Source organism: Eptesicus fuscus, chromosome 7, assembly GCF_027574615.1.
Source record: "Eptesicus fuscus isolate TK198812 chromosome 7, DD_ASM_mEF_20220401, whole genome shotgun sequence".
Classification (NCBI taxonomy): Eukaryota; Metazoa; Chordata; class Mammalia; order Chiroptera; family Vespertilionidae; genus Eptesicus; species Eptesicus fuscus.
This window is the reverse complement of record NC_072479.1, coordinates 68,930,256-68,950,457: the sequence shown is the minus strand read 5'-3', so window position 1 is coordinate 68,950,457 and position 20,202 is coordinate 68,930,256.

The following is a 20,202-nucleotide window of genomic DNA, read 5'->3' as shown; positions in this document are numbered from 1 at the left end:
TGACAATTTTGCATATAGCATGCATCAAATTTTAAGTAGCTCCAAAGAGGTGGGGGTTTTTAAAAACATATTTTTATTGATTTCAGAGGGGAAGGGAGAGGGAGATAAAGATACATCAAGGATGAGTAAGAATCATTGATCAGCTGCCTCTTGCATGCCTCCTACTGGGGATCAAGCCCACAACCCAGGCATGTGCCCTGACTGGGAATGGAACCATTACCTCCTGGTTCATAGGTCGACACTCAACCACTGAGCCATACCGGCTAGGCGAGGAGGGGGTTTTTAATATCAAATAGAAATATTTAAGATTAGTGGCTTCTGGAAAGTTAGGGACAATGATTTAGGACCACTTAACTTGGAATTTGTTCTCTTGTTATCAAAATTCAGAAGCTATAGGACCTTCTCAGTGCTATGTTGTAGTGAAAGAAATTGAAAGTAGATGTACAAAGAGTATTAAGCTAACGAGAGACAGAGACTTGCATAGAGACAGAGAAACTGAGAGAGAATAAGGCAAAGAGAAAGAGAGAGACTGGATGATGAGTAAAATACAATTACCAGCTCTTTCCTTTAATTGAATACTTACTGCTATGAACTGATTTATGTCCCCCCACTAACTTAACCCCCAATGTCACTATATTTAGAGATAGAGCTTTTAAGGAGGTAATTAAGATTAAGTGAGGTCATAGGATAGATCCTTAATCCAATAGGACTAGTGTCCTTCTAAGAAGAAGAAGATACACCTGAAATCTCTCTCTCTTTCTCTTTCCCTCTATGTCCACAAAGGCACGGTCATGTAAAGGACACAGTGAGAAGGTGGCCATCTGTAAGCCAGGAAGAGAAGCCTTACAAGAAACCAACCCTGGTGGCACCTTAATCTTGGACTTCCATCCCTCAGAACTGTAAGAAAATAAACGTATGTTGCTTAAGCCACACAGTCAGTGGTATTTTGTTATAGCAGCCTGACCAGACCTAAAACACCAGTATGCCAGTAAAGAAATAGTATGCTTTGCAGAACTGGTTGCAGTGTCCAGGAGTTAGGAACACAGGTTGGGGCATTACCTGGAGATTGGTGGCTGCACCCCTTTTCTGTTCACTGTATTGTACTCAGCAGGCAGACCTCAGAGTTTCTATCTGAGAAGTAAAGCCCAAAAGGAGCTGAGATGTATCTTCTCCATGACATGTACACACTTTTGCTTAAACCTGCTGGGTGAGCATAAAATTCAAATATAAAACACCACTATCTGCCCCTCTCCCCTAAACAAAACCTCAAACCAAGAACTCTGTGTGAACATGTAGACATGACTGTGAATCTTGGCTTTCCTGGGTCTACCTTGTCTGAGCCATAGGCTGAAAATCAAAGAACATAGCATTAACTTGAGGTCAGACAGCTCCAAGGTGCAGTTGGAGTGGGAGACCAGCAGCACTGGGGCCAGCAGCCTGGCTTTCTAGCTCCTGAACATTGATATACCTATCAAAATCATGTTTGTCTTCCTTAATGTGACACTCTCATTGCAGTAGACAGTTTAATACAATCAAGTCTTAAAAAAATTTAAGTTTAAAACGTATTATTAATAAAACATTCCGTGAATACATAGTAAGTTATTCCAGTCTTGTTCTGTTAACACACATGTAATCCAGTGCCCAATGTAATGCTTACAAGTTGCTTTCAGAATCTCTTCATGTTTTCACTGGGCAGTAGGTTCTGTGCAAGGGGTTCCCTTAGCCTATGCTCCTTATGTTCTGACGTGGGGACTTGGAGGACCATGTGAGGCACCCACACTGCTGTGTTCAGGGTGGGTCCCTACTAGCAAAGTTAGGTCAAAACAAGTTTATTATGGAATAAGAGCCACAGCAGCAACTTCTAATCTTGTACCTTTTAGAATGTAAAAAAGTTCTCAAGATGAAGACTTGAAAAGAGGAGAAAGGGAGCAAGAGGGAGGGTGACAGGAAGTCAGGGGCAATCTGGGCTAAGTGAAACAACCATGTCTGCCTATATCCAGTCTATCATCCTTATAACATAACTAGAGGCCTGGTGCATGAAATTCATGAATGGAGCGGGGGAGGAGAGGTGTGTCCCTCAGCCCAGCCTGCACTCTCTCCAATCTGGGATCCCTCTCACAATCTAGGACTGCTGGTTCCCAACCGCTCACCTGCCTGCCTGCCTGATTACCCCTAACCACTTCTGCCTGCCAGCCTGATCACCCCCTAACCACTCCCCTGCCAGCCTGATTGACGCCTAACTGCTTCCCTGCTGGCCCAATTGCCTCTAACTGCTCCCTGCCAGCCAGATTGCTCCTAACTGCCCTCCCCTGCCAGCCTAGTTGCCCCTAACTGCCCTCCCCTGCTGTCCTGGTCACCCCCAACTGCCCTCCCCTGCAGGCCTGGTTGCCCCCTACTGCCCTCCCATGAAGGCCTGGTCGCCCCCAACTGCCCTCCCCTGCAGGCTTGGTCACCCCCAACTGCCCTCCCCTATAGGCCCTGTCTCCCCTAACTGCCCTCCCCTGCCCTCCCCTGCCGGCCTGGTCGCTCCTAACTGCTCTCCCCTGCTGGCCTGGTCACCCCCAACTTTCCTCCCCTGCAGGCCTGGACCCCCCAACTTTCCTCCCCTGCAGGCCTAATCGCCCACAACTGCCCTCCCGTGATAGCCATCTTGTGGTGGCCATCTTGTGTCCACATGGGGGCAGCCATCTTTGACCACATGGGGCAGCCATCTTGTGTGTTGGCATCATGGTCAATTTGCATATAACCTCTTTATTATATAGAATGGCTCAGTAGTCAAGAGGAGCTCAATTTTTTTCACAGGGGTGCACATTCAGGGAAGACCCTACAGAGCATTCATATTTGTAGAAATGAGTTGAGTCATCTGCCATAAATATGTATGTGCTTCTAAAGCCAAACTAAGACAACAAATACAAAATAAAATAAAACAAACAAACAAACAAAACTATCACCATTTCTTCTTATACCCCTTGTTTCCTCACATCAAATAAACAAGCAAACAAACAAACCAAATCTCATCCTTGAATAGCTTAACCACTGTCTTTCTGTATGGAGAAATGAGATGAGCATCTTCATTTGTGTCTCAGTGGAGGTGACACCACAACTGAGTTGGCTTCCATTTTGCTAGCACAATGAGTATGCATTAGACCAGCTTAGAAAGATCTTGAGCTGCATTCTCACCCAAAACCAGTTATAGTGACGTTCCCTAAATTCATTTCTGTTACAAATTCAATCTCCACCCCTTCTTCCAAGAGATTGAAGTGAGTACTTTGTAGTTGCAATACATCGGTAAGGGTCCAAGCAGCATTACAGCACTGGCAGACTCACTCCCTGCTAGGTGACACTCAGTTTAGAGTTGGCTGTGGTGCTAGAGAAGTCTTGTAATCAGTAGGGAGCTTAACCAATGGGAATGGTGGTAGGTAGTGCTTCCTCCACTGTAACTGGGGAAGGTCAGCTTTTCTGTAGCTGCCAAGTCCTTGAATAAAATGCTTCCTGAGAGTGATCCTTTGCTTCAAAATCCCTCATTCCTGTCATGTCAGGCCTTCTCATCCTGGCTCAGCTCCCCACCATCCAGCCTATAAAACCTGTTCTAGTCTCACAGGAGTTGAAGCGGAAAAAAACTCTGCCTTAATTTGACTAAGTCATCTCTGTGCCCCAATGAGTATTGGCTTTTGAAACAAAAAAGCCAAGAAGAAACTCTTTTTTTCTTTTGTCATGTTTCTCCCCTGAGAAAATGATCATGGAAAATACTGTACAGCTGCTTTGACTGTGGCAAGCAGAAGAAGAAAGAGGTGAGAAAAAGTAAACCCCAAGGAGGAAGGAGAAAGCAACAACATTGCTAAACCTCTGAAAATAGTTTCCTCTCATGCTTGTTATGCTACTGGTTGTATTCATGTATGCATGTAAAATGCTATAAGCCCCTTTCATCTAGTAGTTCCTTAAGAAGGAATTTAAAGAACCGGTGACCAATGGGAGCATGTTTAGAAATGTCACACAGGCTTAAACCATGGAGAAAGAAGTAATGCCATTGCATCAGTAGTTGTCAATAAGAATGACACTCTCCCAGGATGTCATAGTCCTAACTCATTTAATGAGAAAAGACCAGGGGTGCTGTTGTCCTGAAATATTCAGGGGCAGCCTTCACAAGAAAGAATTGTCCAGTATCCTGCATGATTTTCAATTGAGCCACAGGACATCAGATAGATAAAAATCTACTCATAATTATCTAAACTTCAAACTTACCTCTGTTTTACATATAAACACAAAGTATTTTTGCATAGTGTTGAAATGCATTTAATTTTCCAGGAATAATGCTATTGAGGGGAGATTACACTTTGAAATTTGCCAAGAGTTGTTAACTGTTTGGAAAAATCATGCCTCCAAAGATAAATGGTGCTCTTTAGTGGTCTATGTCCAAGCATCTGACTACATTATATATTGTAGTCATGCCCAGGCAATTCCATGTTTAAATATCTATTATTTTATTACAAATTAGAAGCCCAATGCACAAGATTCATGCAAGGGGTTTGGCCCTCGCAGCCGCAGCAGCTTGCCTCAGCCCTCACAGCCCTGGCTTCGTCCGGAAGGACGTTTGTCTGTCCAGTCTAATTAGCATATTACACTTTTATTATAGATAACTTTCCTTCATGTGTTCTTTTATATTAAATTAAATATCTTGTATGCCTAGAACTGAGTCCAGGGAGATCAGATTCAAGCTCATGGTTATTGTCTCCCAGTGGAGTCACATGGACAGTGTTTAGTTCTTCTAGCCATAACATGTATGAAGTTTTGCCAACTCACTTAGACCATGGCACCCAAGATTTTTATTGGAGGTCAGTCACATAGTTATGGAATACCCATATGGCTGACCTTACTCAGTCTCCAGCAACTCCAAGATCAAATTGACACCGTGTGGCCCCATAAATTACTTTGTTAACATAAACTGTGTGCTGTGACCCAAAGCCATAGGTAAACATAGATACTCTTTTCAGGCATAAGATTCTAAGGGCTCAGATATTACCTTCCAGGAGCCAGTCAAGGCCAAACCTTTGTTTGGAATGTGCAAGGTTTGGACAATTGAGGCCTGCTGAGTTAATCCTTTACTGAATGCTAACAATTTCATTTCAGAACATGAAATATTATATTTGGGATTATAGTCACTGCATTGAGCATAGAAAGAGATTGAGAGACAATAGAACAAAATCTTATACTCTGGGAGGGAAGGAAAAGTCCACCCCCTCTTTCAGCCTCCTTAAGGTGGTGGAGTACAACTCAGTATATGAGTCTTTGGAGTTGGGCTTCTGGACTAAAAACCAGACCCTACTATTTATAACTAGTGTGATTCAGGGGAGGCTGTTGAAATGTTCCATGACTCAGTTTCTTCATCTGTTAGTAAACTAGAGTTGTAAATGCTCCTACCAAAAACATAATCAGTTATGGATAAATGGTTCTTAAGCACTCAAAGTCTGTTAGGACTACTAATTGTATCAACTCTCCTAAAAGAAGAAATGGGATTACCAAATTCAGAAAGCAAAGGAAGGTTCATGCTCATTTGAAGTTTGGGAAGTGGTACCTTTTCAGGTTTGGGTTTTGGAGGGCTCTTGCTCTCTCTCAGTCTTTGTCTCAACTAATGAAAGGAATACATGCTATTGGGGATGAGTTTTGAATTCTGGGGAATGAGAAGCCAGGATAATGTGTTATCTTCTGGGAGTTTGCTTAGTGCTTTTGGTTAAAAAAGAGAGAGAGCTTAAAGCAAAACCTCTTTTTTAAATTCCTAAATTGTCCCAAATTATTCTCTAAGGTACAAATAAGGGAGAGAGATTCAGGGCAGAAGCTCAAGTGATAAACATATTGGTGCCTCTCCCTTTGAGAGGCTTAGAATAGAGGCTGCGTATGGCACGCTCCACACACATGACAGTTAATGGACAGCCTGAACTCATAAGACTTTTCTTACTGAGGGTGAACAAATCACATTACATAAAGAGATTCTGAACTGCTTTAGTCGTTGCTTTCACGATATAGACACAACTGGTAAGAGTATGAGAATGATTCATTTAGCCAAAATGGGTTACATAAATTGACTTGTCAAAAACAACTTACAATAAGAGAATCAGTTAATTGAAGACTGTATGACACCTCAGCTAAATAGTCTACATTGATGGAGGAGGAACATACCACTTGATCCAAAGGTAAGTGTCATCAAGCAGCAGAAAGTGAAAACAACTACTTTAGTAGTCAGAGAGCTTGCTTTCTAGGTCAGCCCACAGGGCAAAGGCGTGGTTCTTGGGGAGGAAGTGACTCATGCTCCCAACCCTCATTAAAAGCTATTAACTTTTCTTCTTTGGGGGGAAACCTGTTCACTTTTTCAGAGAATTGAAGTACAATTAAGCTGTTGGATAATGCAGTTTCATAAAAGAAACATTTCCTAGGAGCTTTCCACAGCTGTCACTTAAAGATATCAAGAAATCTTCCCCCCCTTTCCCCATCACAAACCACAGGGCATCTTTTCCAAACTTCAGCAACCCTGGGAAGCTGAGAGCCCACCACCCTCCAGGAACGACTGAAGTGAAATCTGCTGCTTGGCATTCCTGTGGTTCTAGACATCCTGGTCGTTTTCAGCCACTTTCAAGTTCACATTCTCACAATGCTCTGGGGTTTCTCTACTATGCTAGTCCCTCACACCTTTTACACTTCCCTTTCTCTGTGTGTGCCATTTGCTATTGCTAATCCATGATCAGCAAAATATTGTATAGCCTCAGTGTCTTCCACATGATTGCCTTAACCTGACCTCCTCCTGGTTGTCCACCTGCTCACATTCATCTCTAGGTCAGATCATATGAAACACTTAAGCTACTACGCCTTGGCCACCTGCCTGAAGTGATGTTATTTCATCCACCTGAGAATCTCACCTCCCCATGTTCATCCTGTACCTTTTGTTCAACCTTAAAATACCCAATTCAGGAATTTCACTTAAGGCCACAACTTCTTATATTGCTTGTCAGCTTATATAACCTATTGGCATAATTGTTTTTCCCCAATTTGATTAAGATATAATTGACATATAATGATAATGTTGTGTAAGTTTGAGAAGTATACTGTACCGATTTGATTGATAGATGTGGATATTACAAAATGATTACTACAATAAGGTTAGTGAACACATGTAACTTTCTCATGTTCCTCAATAACTATTTTAGAATTTTCCTCTATTTCCTTAAGCACCTTACTTCCATCTTACTCAGCAAATAATTTGGACTACTTGCCATAGATATTTAGATCTTTCTGTCACCTCAAACTGAGTATGTGGAAAATATTTTTTGATCTCCCCTCCTCCATCAAAAATACCCCTTCTTCAGTGTTCTCTGTTTCACTCTTATATCCTTACAGTCCATTCTATCAATATTTAAAAAGTGTAAACTCTCCTGTCTGGGGGGGGATCCCATTCTCCTATTAGAAAGTCCAAATGATTAGTAGTCGTACTGCTGCATAAGCTGGCTCCCACCTAGTTATCTCTCCAGCCACATATTGTACGGCTCCTCACTACTAATCTTTTTGTTCCATCCATAGTCAGCATCTTTTATTTCTTATAAAAGACCCTGCCCAGGGTCTTTGCACAGGCACTACTCTCTGTTTTCCATCACACCTACCACCTTTTCAGACTTCATAACTCAACTAAAATATCCCTTTTTCTAATGAAATTTCCATTGACCAAGCTCCAGCAGACTAGGTTAGGTCTAGCTGTTACAAAGTATTAAAAAGTTGCATGTCTCAATTAGAAGTATTGATTAAAATCTTCTCCCTACCTCAATTTATGCTCCATAATGGTAGAGTCTGGATCAATTTTGTTTACTCATGTAGATAATCAATAACATCCATGAAAAAAGTGAATGGCCTGGCCAGCGTGGCTCAGTGGTTGAGCACTGATTTATGAACCTGGACAGGAGGTCATGGTTCAATTCCCAGTCTGGGCACATGCCTGGGTTGTGGGCTGGATCCCCAGTAGGGGACATGCAGGAAGCAGCTGATCGATGATTCTCACTCATCATTGATGTTTCTTTCTCTCTCTCTCTCTTCCTTCCTCTCTTTGAAGTCAATAAAAAATATACATTTTTTAAAAAGTGAAGGAATGACTTTAAATTAGCCTGTTTACTACACTTTAAAAATTGCAAAATATATAAAGAACTCATACAACACAACAACAAAACCCCAAAAATCTAATTAAAAAATGGGCAGAGGATCTGAACAGTACCATATGACACGATGACCTATTTTCTGGGTATCTACCCAAAACATTTGAAAACATTTATTTGTAAAGAGATAAGCACCCCTAGGTCATTGCAGCATTATTCACGGTGGCCAAGACATGGAAACGACTGAAGTGTTCTTTGATAGAGAGTTGCATAAAGAAGATGTGTTACATATATACAATGGAATACTATTTAGCCATAAGAAAAGATGAAATATTGCCATTTGCAACAACATGGATAAGCCTTGAGACTATCATGCCAAGCAAAATACATCAGACAGAAAGGGTAAAGAACCATATAATTTCACTACATAGTGTATAAAACTGAAAGTAACAAATGAACAAACATGACAAACAAACAAAAACTCATAGACACAGACAACAGTATAGTGGTTACCAGAGGGAAGGGGGAGAGAGGGGGTTTTCAGGGTAAAGGAGGTCAAATATGTGGCTATGGAAGGGGATTTGATTTTGGGTGGTAAACACAGTGCAATACACAGATAATGTATCATAGAATCAAGGGGCATCCCCACCCCACCCCCGCTGCCACGGCGGCTTTGTCCAGAAGGTCGCCTGGAAGGACCTCTGGTCTAATTAGCATATTACGTTTTTATTATTATAGATGTCATCCCAATAAATTTAATTAAAAAACCCTACAATTATTTCCTCTTTATTGTGACTAACAACAGCAGTATAATTTTCTTTTCTCATAGAAAACATAAATAACTGCAGCCCTTCTATTTTCTCAATTTTATGCCTTGCTCTTGGGTCACTAGCTCCTATTTTTCCAGCTTACTTTCTTTGTTAATCCTATTCTATCAAAATTCTGTGCCTATACCCCTGAAGCTGAGCATGACTGGAGAAAAGCACACAGCCATGCTGACTGTTCCTAGTTTAAATTCATGGTCACAAACCTAGAAGTAAAGATTAATTCTGCCCAGCAATCATATTACATTTCCCCCAGGCTGCTCACCCTCCACTCTTCTGGAAGATTTTCTCATCTCCTCCTTTCTCAGGATTTTTTTTTTTTAAATCTTTATTGTTGAAAGTATTACATATGTCCCCTTTTATCCCCCATTGAGCTCTTCCAGCCCGCCCCCCTCCCCCACCTCCAGCCCCAGGCCTTCACCACCCTATTGTCAGTGACCATGGATTATGCATATATAAATTCTTTGGTTGGTCTCTTCCCACTCACCCACCCTCCCTTACCTTCCCTCTGGGGTTCCACAGCCTGTTCCTTGCTTCTATGTTTCTGGATCTATTTTGTTTATCACTTTATTTTGAATACTTACCTGTGGCCTTCACCCTTAACTGACATCCTTGCTTCCTTCTCCCCTGAGAACACTGAAGCATTCAAAGGAGCGCTTTCCTAGATCCCACCACCACATCTACCAATGTACCAATGCCTGTAGCTAAAAGCTCTGACAACACATTGGTGCATGAGCTGCCCCTGAAGCATAGTAACCTCCATCTTGGGTAAAAACTGCTGTTTGAAATTTAACCCTGCTATTCTGGCTTCTGTAAACGTTTGCTTTCTTAAATAATAGGGAAAAATAAGACTGCTCCCCATTCCAGAGAGGCCATAAACTATGCTCCAGACAGAGTTGTCAGTGCTGGCGCCAGGCCAGGCCTTGAGATATGGTCTCATGGTCCTGTCCCAGCACACAGGACTTTTTCTCAGAAGGCCAGAAGTCTCATTACAAATTTGGAAAACAAAGAGCTGAAAAACATATAAATAGGAAAGACTTCCACCATATTGGGCCCCCAGAATTTGAGAAGCAAGATTTCCTCTGGGCCCGCTAGTGCTAGCAAAATGAAAAGGACTCCAAATAAATTTGGCTTATTGATTAAGGCATCTTCTGATTAACAATATAACACCCGTGCACCTGGTTTAGGTGGATCCTTCCACTGGTGTATTTGACCTCAGCTCCTTTCACTCAGGTAAAGACATTGCTCCAGAAATCTGCCCCCCACTTCTTGTATTATGTTTTCCCAGTTTATACTGTTATTCTTAAAAAGTACAATGTTATTTTTCCCATCTGAAAAAAATATTAAATCTTTATTTGATCCCACTTTTCCCACCAAATACAGTTCCATTCTTCTGCTCTTTACAGAATCTCATGTTCACTGACTCAAAATCCCTCACCTCTAATTTATCTCTTAACCCCCTGCTTTCCCTCTCCTAGCCAGATGTTGGCCCCACCCTTCTATTGTCTGACTATCTGGCTAGAATTTAATTCCCATAAGATCACAGATTTTGATTATTTTTGTATTTTTGATCATTTATAAATTTTACAACTCAAGAAAAATAGCTGACAAAGTAGCTGCTCAGTAGGTATTTATTGAATGAACTAATGACTAAAGGATTGTCTTTTGTTTTTCCTTGTTAGAAAATCATTGGCATGTATTGTAAAATGTGTTCTCTGTATGTGAAATGTATTAAAATAAAGAAACCGATCACACCAGAGCACACTATCCTGAAACAGTCACCATTTTATCTACTTTTAAACTTTTTCTATAGAAGATGTAACCGAGATGCCCATAAGACCACTCTACCTCTTCTTCACTGCTGTGTGCGCTCTCTCCTCCCCTCACCATCACTCTACCATGGAACTTAGCACATTTACAAGTCCCCTACAGGATCTATCTGCTCACACAAATGTCAATGTGAACAAGGAAGGCTTTATGGAAGAAAGAATGTTAAGGAGGGGTCACAACAGAATCTTAAAATCTCTTTAGGCACTGTGTTCTCTGATGCCCTTGGCTTTGTTGTCACCAGAAGTTTCTCTGAACTTTCCCGGTAGTTATCAAGTCTTGTTGGCTCCAATCTCACTTACCTCCTGTTAAGTTTAAATACTTCTTTCTTTAATTTTGCAAGAGAATTCAGCTCTGTCTCAGTTTTTATGTTGAGAGTGATATATAAAAATCTAAGGAGAAGATCAGCAAAACAAAAGACACTTTCACTAAACTTTTTTTCTAAAAACACAAACAAATGGCCAACAGACACATGAAAAGATGCACTACATCACTAATTGTCAGAACAATTCAAATCAAAACCACAATCTGATATGAGCTCTCACCTGTTAAAATGGCTATTATCAAAAAGATAAAAAAATACTAAATGTTGGTGAGGATGTGGAGAAAAGGGAACCCTCATAAGCTGTTGGTGGTAATGTTAATTGTTGCAGCCACTATGAAAAACAGTGTGGAGATCCCTCAAAGAATTAAGAATAGAACTATATAATCCAGCAATTCCACTTCCGGGTATTCATCTGAAGAAAACAAAAACATTAATTCGAAGAGATACATGCACCCTTATGATCACTGCAGTACTATTTACAATAGCCAATTTAAGGAAGCAACCTAAGTAGAGAGTGTCTTCAATGAGAAGAATCTGGAGGTTGTTAAATCAATTGGTGAGACTTATAAAATGCGGACAAGAGGTTTCAGGGCCTGAACTCAGGCAATGGAAAAGTAATTTTAAAATGAGATGTGATTAGCAGGAATCTATCAAACTTGAGCTTATTCACCAGGCTCCTTCTCTTCCTTTCTTTGCTCTTTTTCTTTTTTTGGTCAGGTCAGAGTCAATTTGTTGTATTAATTCCCTTCTTAGCAACTTGATCTGTACATACACCTATCTTATGGCTCTTAAAAGTATTTATCTCACCCATGGATTTCAAGTATTTATGATAGAAATAGTATTGGTTAAATAAAAAAACACACCTAGTAACTACTATTGGCATAGTGGTTTACATCTATAATAATAAAAGGGTAATATGCTAATTAGACCGGGTCCTTCCTGATGAAAGCTGGGGCCAGAGGGAAGCCAGCCCTAGTCCCGGGTGCCTGCTGGCAGCCGGAGGAGGGAAGCCCGGATACCGGAGCAAAGCCGCACAGTGCCGGCAGCTGGGGGAAGGAAGGCCTACTCTTGCACAAATTTTCATGCATCAGGCCTATAGTATTATATAATTGATACATACATTAACTAATTGAGAGGTCAGATACAATTGATATCAATTTATAGATGAGTAAAGGTCAATGAAGTTCACAATATCTTTCATCTTGGTGATTTATATAAAGAGGTACAAAATTCAATGTTCTTCCTTGTTTCATAGCATATTTAGGGTGTTCTACTAAAAAAGCATCATGCCTGATGTGAATGTAGTTTGAGGGCCAAAGACAGATTTGAGGCCAGTCCCACCTTCTATTACACGACCTTTAACCACAATCACCATCTCTGTGAAATGGGAGTGATAAAACTTACATGCTTTGTGTTAAGATTTAAGCTACAGGAGTGTAAAAGTATTTTTTTAAGTTGAATAAATATTTGTTTTCATATTTCATGATATGTAGAGACTAAGAGGTCAGACTTTGGAATGAGTTAACCATGTGTTCAGAGCTGTGCTCTAGTATTAACTACATGTATATCCACTCAATTAATCTAAGCCTCTATTTCCACACCTTAATATAGTCATCTTAGTACATCACAGGGATTTTGTACATATTAGAGATAGGTTTGTAATGAGCACAGTGCTTGGTGCATGGTACATGTTCTGTATGTTTTAGGCAATATGTCCAACTTAAAAAAAATCTAATTCTTGACTCTACCTTTCAATTACAGCTTCTGGGTAAGATAACTTTCAGTACTGCTTCTCCCTTATTATTCAGGTAATAGGATTTGTGTACCCTGGGAGGCATCATTTATACAGGCTATAGTGTGATTAATGCCTCCAGGAGTTGTGCAATTTGGTGGCTTGTTTGTGTCTTGTGTTTTCATAATGATCCTTACATATTAGGTCTTTTACTTTCTGGTTTGTGTTCCCATCACTGACTCAGGTTTAATTTTCCATTTAAAGTAACATTTTCAGTCATATATGTGCTGAAATTTATCAAAGAAAAATAGTTGATCATGAAAATACACACAAGCTAAACAATTAGACTCACTAAATGCATTCACAGTGGGAACTTCTTCTGTTTAAACAATGTACACTTGCATTTAGAACTTTGGATGATTACTTTTTCATTATTCGGAAGGGAAGTGAGTTTAAAAAACATGAAAACTGTCAAGTGTCTTATTTGTGGTTACTATTCAAATTTTTGGTTGTATTCTCTGTAGACATTAATGAACATAACTTCCCTTTGTTCTGTATTATTTTATGAGAGTGAATAGAATAAAAAATGTTTAAATTTAGCACAAAAAGGAATTTTAAACAATAGCATAAATAATGACTTATCCATGAAATGGATGTTTTCAAATACTTCCAGTGGTGACAGCCCAAAATTACCTAGAAAATTGTCAATATAACAACTCATACATTTCAAGAGTTCATTAACTTTTTTATTTTATTTTATTTTTTTATTGTTTGAAGTATTACAAATAGTGGTACATATGTCTCCTTTTTTCCCCCCTTGACCCCTCCCCCAGCCTTCCCCTACCCCCCAGTACATGCCCTCACCTCCCCCCCCCCCCAGTGTCTTGTATCCATTGGTTATGCTTATATGCATCCTACAAGTCCTTCGGTTGATCTCTTACAGCAGTTCATTAACTCTTAATTGCATTTGCTTTCTATTTCTCACATGTTTTTCAATGTATTAGGTATACCAGTTAATAATGTGGATTTTTTTCAATAGGTGGAATTACACATATGTTGATATATGTGACTCGATATGTATGCTATTTTGTTGTATTGACAGCAAGCTTCAAAACTTTATATGTCAAATTTGCTGAAGGTGTTAACATCATAGATAATTTTACTTAAAAATTAAGTAAAATGTCGAATTTTGTGCCAAAAAAAAGAGCATTTGTGAGAAGTTTTAATTCATTACTTTATTTTTAAGAAAAAGTTACTGTATACTTCGGGAAGCTTACGGTGAACATGCTCCATTTCAAGATACTTGTGAACGCTGGCTTAAAGGCTTTAAAAGTGATGATTTCTATGTGAAAGACAAAGAACGTCCAGGTCAACCGAAAAAGTTTGAAGACCAATAATTACAAGCATTATTGGATGAAGATGCATGTCAAACTCAAAAATAACTTGCAGAAAGATTAAATGTTGCTCAGCAAACAATTTCCGATTGTTTACAAGCAATGGGAAAGATTTTAATGAAAGGAAAATGGGTGCCATATCAACTGAAGGAAAGACAAATGGAAAACCAAAAAGTCATCAGTAAAATGTTACTTCAATAGCACAAAAGAAAGTCTTTTTTTGCATTGAATTGTGACTGGTGATGAAAAGTGGATATATTTTGAGAATCCCAAATGCACAAAATCATGGGTTGATCCAGGTCAACCATCAACATTGACTGCAAGGCCAAATCGCTTAGGAAAGAAGACAATGCTCTGCGTTTGGTGGAATCAGGAAGGTGTGGTGTATTATGAGCTTCTAAAACCAGGTGAAACCATTCATACTGATCACTACTGACAACAAATAATCAATTTGAAACACACTTTGATTGTGAAACGACCAGAATGTGTCAGAAGACACGGCAAAGTAATTTTGCTTCATGATAACGCACCATCACACACTTCAAAACCAGTTAAGGACACATTAAAAGATCTTGCCTGGGAAGTATTAACCCACCCACTGTATTCACCAGACCTTGCTCCTTCAGATTACCTTGTTCCGATCGATCGCACACCAATTTTCTGAGCAGCACTTCAAAACATATGAAGAAGTGGAAAATTTGGTCTCTGAATGGTTTGCCTCAAAACAAGAAAAGTTCTATTGGGATGGTATCCACAAATTACCTGAAAAGTGGGGGAAATGTGTAGCTAGCAATGGACATTACTTTGAATAAAGCACTTTTGATGTTTTTCTTGAAATTATCATGTTTTCTTTGATTACAAAATCTGCCATTATTAACCGGTACTCTTAGTATACATTTTTCATTCATATATATTGTATAAATTGTCTTTACAGATTATAACCTAATATTATGCCTTCTGCTTTGCATAATGCAGAGATCAGTTTGAGATGTGGTCATATGAAGAATGTGTCTCCATTAAAAAATAAACTAGAATAGAAACCTCTATAAATCAATTAGGGAGACAATTCTAACAGAAGAATGGGGAAAATCTTAAACAATGAAATCCAAATTGCCAATCAATATATATGAAAAACTGATCAATACCACTAGAAAAAAATTTTAAAACACTGATGAGATACCATTTTTGTCATGCACAAATTGGCAAAAATTCAAATAATAATGCCAAGTATTTATCAGAGTATTTGGAAACACATGTATTGTTAGTGGGAATATAGATTTTTAAATCATAAATGCTTCCTGGGGAAATATTTAGAAATATTAACAAGAATGAGCATTTGTTTTCAGAAGAAGTTTAGATTTCAATCAGGCTCCCCCATTTTTTGGATGTAAAGACTTAAGCAAGAACAGACAAGTCAGATCTTCAACTAATCTTTACCCTCCATTCTATACAGATTTATTTACTTGCTTCTTTGAGCTGTATCTCTTTTATAACAATGATTCTAGGTTCAGAACATCTGGTTTTTCAACAAATATAACTACTTTTGAGCCAGTGCTGTATTGATTACCTAGTTGCTACAAACATTCCTTATGAAAATATTTTTTGAAAATTTGAGGCAAAGCAGAAACAAACAAGCAAAAAATAACTGGTATACCCCAACGAATGGATCACCTGCTAAGGTATTTATAGGGACTTTTTCCAGATTAAAAAATGTAGCTAATATGTGTAAATGGTATTTACCTCTTTTAACACTTGACTAATGATTGTTTAATTAACCCTTAATGGAAATTATCCAGAACTTTAAATTAATAATTTTCTGGGGGGAAATGTATGTATTAAGTAGAGTGTTTAAGATATAGTTGCTTGAACAGTTGAAATATTGATAAATGGGTTACACTGCTCTCTCATGAGTGCCAAAAAGATGACTAATAAAGAAACACTTAGCAACACAGATGTCTCAAAATTAGATATAAAAAAGTTATTTTCTTCAAAGACAGACAAAAATAATTTATAATCACTTTATTTATTTTTTCAAAATACATATGAAACAGTAAAATTATATTTCAAGTGCTTTTCCATTTTCTTTTACAAAAGTAATCATAAACTGTACACTTCATAACAGCTTTGAGGTTTCATTGTTACATAATTCATCTGAACCTGACAAATATGTTCACACATTCTAAAGAAGACATTGTAAAAATACTGAAATGTGTACATCTTTTAAAGGGGGTTGCAAAACATTTGTTCTCAGGAATACAATTATATGCTGTCAAGTTTCACAAATGGCTGGTTACTGTGTACAAAAGCCAGAAACACGAATTTCAAACGATTTAAAAATGTTTCTTCTATATTACGGAAGTCAACGATATTGATTTGAACAATGGCTACGTATTACACCACAAAATTCAGTTAAAAAGTCACCTTATGAACAATGTCTGAAGAATACAAAGGAGGATTAAATATGATGGATCCAAATTATTCAATTTACATGGTTGCTGCCAGTTTAGAATAATTGGAAAATATATCAGACTATTCATTAGTGAAATTGCTACATTTACAATGTCAGGCAGTTCTTTTCTATTTTGACTTTTTTCTTCATAATAAAATGAAGGTCTTACTTCATTGTGATCCATAATTTATCCCTATTTTGCAGATAAACCAAATCACATTTTCAGTTGGAAAGGTCAATAAAAAGTTAATGTGAATGATATGAACCTGGGTTGAACTATTTGTTTACAAAAAATTATAAATGCAAATATTTTGTATCTGGTCTACTTGGTTCTTTCTTATACAGTAATAGAATTTATAAAGTTAGTCACACTGGGGGTTATTGTGTTTTGTTTTGTTTTTTAAAATAGAAAGCTTAGAGGGTCTTTTTAAGGGAAAAAGCAAAAAGATTTATAATAAAACCCACACAAACAATCTATATAAATAGAAAAAAACCATGTGATTTTTATAACGAACGATTCTGTGGCCAGTTTGCACATAGCTTTAGGAATGATAGGGATTCTTTTGGTTCACAAATTTTATTCTACAGCAAAATCCTAGTTAAACATAATTTCATGTATTGGTGTTCAAACGGGGAAAATTTTCTTTGAAAGACAGAAAAAGACAAAAATCCAATGTATTAACCTTTCAACTTCTCTTAACAATTTTGATTCATTTCTATAACATGCATTGTTTTTTAACAAATTAGTTTTTGACGGAACAAAACATGAAATTGAATAATTGAAATCCACCACCCTGTACAGTAAATAAGGATTCTGTGCATAGCAAATGCAAATCTCAACATAATTTCCAAAGACAATGGCCTATTTTTACCCTTTCATGACAAGATCAGGTATAGCTTGCTCTTTGGAGAAGGTTCTCATGACCCAGGTGAGCTTAGAAGTTATTGTCAGTTTGAGATGAAAGTGTTTCCATATAAGTACTATCTCCATCTCTAGATCCATCAATATCAAGTCACTTCCAGTGTGTCAGCATAGATACTAGTAAAAGTACGATTATTCTAATCAATTCCTCCTTGTAGGAGTATATTTAAATCATTTCAGGCATGAAAACATCTATTTTTCTCTTAAACATCTTCCACTTTTTCTTCCAATCACCATTTCTAGCATTTAAAATGTTGGCATTCAATAAATCATTAAATCCCATCTCAAACCTTAATTTACTGATTTTTTTTAAGTCTCTATGGCATGATATTGTCATCCCATCAAGTCAAACCCTAGTTACCTATCTTCATGATGAACAGGGCAAAAATAAAAACAATTCTTTACTTTGATGAGAAACACCTGAACTGATTATTAAATGCCTCTGTTCAAATGTACATATTTTTGGTGAACTGTTAATGGCAGAAGACAATGCATCGTTTATTAAATTACAATTCACTCTAATTAATGTAAGATTGAGTCAATGTAGGAAGTCTTTTAATGAAACAGAAAATTCTTATTTTAAAGAGCATCACTGAATAACGTATTAGAAATAGCATTTAGTTTAATTAGCTCTGTTGCTTATGTAAAATACAAATCACTATTTTCTTTACATAATGGGTCATAATAGGTTCAGATGAATCATATCCTGAGCCATTTCACTAACTAATAAAATACTGTGTCATGGGTTGTTGTTTTTTGAATAATATTGGAGGATTCACTTTCCATTAAAAGTTAAAATACTAAGGAGTTTATTGTTTTGCATTCAAAATATGTTTATTTCCATATGCTATAATGCATTTGTTTACCATTTATTTATGTAGATTCTTACTTTAAGTTATTTTATGTTTCTTGCTTTTGTATACTTTCTTATTGTCAGCAATACATTTTTAGAGTGGAAACTGAGTTTATCAATTGAAGTACCTTGGAATAACCGGAGTTGTTTAAAAAACAAGTTGTGAAGAAAACAGATCTCCGCATTTTCACTTAGATTTAATAGAATCTCTTTCTTACATCCTATCAACTCTAGTTTTCTTTTTTAAATTATCAGGTTATTAAATTACCTGGTCATAGTCACAACTAAAGTAGCAAAAAAAAAAAATTCACATGGAACTCCATTCTATGAAAACTTTTATTCTGAGATAATATCAAGTACTCGTTTTAAAGAAGTAATTTAAGAAATTACCACGTGTTCAATGTTAAGATTTTGGGTCTTTTTATTTGTAAGAGTCCTTTGGCTCTTTGGCTAACTCTTTCTGAAATAACTTACAATTTGTTTTGTGGGTATTAAAATTTGATAAAAGAGTGGGAGTTTGGCTTTCTCATTTTTGAAACAGTTAATCATTAAGTGAAAGCCTTAAGACATTGATAGTTCTTTATTGAGTCTGCAAAATGTTTAAATAATAAACATCACAGGAGAATAAACACAGGTGAAAATGTCAATTAAATATCACAACCAAACAGGTTCAAATATATTTGCTTTTATCTAAAACCTGAGTCAGTATTGATCAGTGTGATCTCCCTGCAGTAACTAGAACACGCACTCACTCCCCAAAACTGCATGAGAAAGTGGGTGCTTGGCTCTGCCTTCCTGTGTCTTGTTCCCTGGCAATAATCTGGGTGAAATTTTCACTCAACTGTGAATGTATGAAGATCATGAGTTTTACATGTAAATAAAGTACTAGAAACCAGGGCTGGTCTGACCAAAAAATTAAAATTGTTAAGAAAAATATTTTTAAGGAGCCAATGTAAAAAAAAGTCAATTGTTCAGAATTCTGCGAGATTACATATTCCACAAACACTAATGCTCTTCATATTCAGTTTCCTCATTCTCCTGTTCACTTAGTAGTGGTCGGCAAACTCATTAGTCAACAGAGCCAAATACCAACAGGACAACGATTGAAATTTCTTTTAAGAGCCGAAAACCGACTTCTGCGCATGGGCCACGAAGTTTCAATTGCATGTACGTGCGCGCCCGCACGTGGTATTTTGTGGAAGAGCCAAACTCAAGGGGCCAAAGAGCCGCATCTGGCTCGCGAGCCGCAGTTTGCCAACCACTGACTTAGTGAATCAGGTAAAATAAATAAATAAATAAATAAATAAATAAATAAATAAATAAATAAATAACCGAAAAAGAACATTGGTGTTGTTATGCGAATGAATCAACACTGGCTCCTTTTTCCTAGACTTAAGTTTGGTAAGTCCCTGAATAAATCCCTGAAAATTAGGCATTCATTACCTAAACTGCAACTTCATAATGTGTCAGTGTTATCGTTAAAATGTGGTATCCCACACAAACTAGTGCAGGAAATATGTAACATGAAACCTTATTTTAAACACATTTCACCTTCAATCACAAGTAGGAAGAGGATAAATTCTGGTTGTATGAATGTGTGGCTGTGTAGAGTGAGGAGGTGTTGTATTGAAAAGTGGTGGGATTACAATTTTATAATATGAGCTATCATTTTAAATGATTATGCTTTATCAATTATGAGTGTAAACCCCTCTCCTGTATTGCATGAAAGACAACTTGCTGAGTTTAT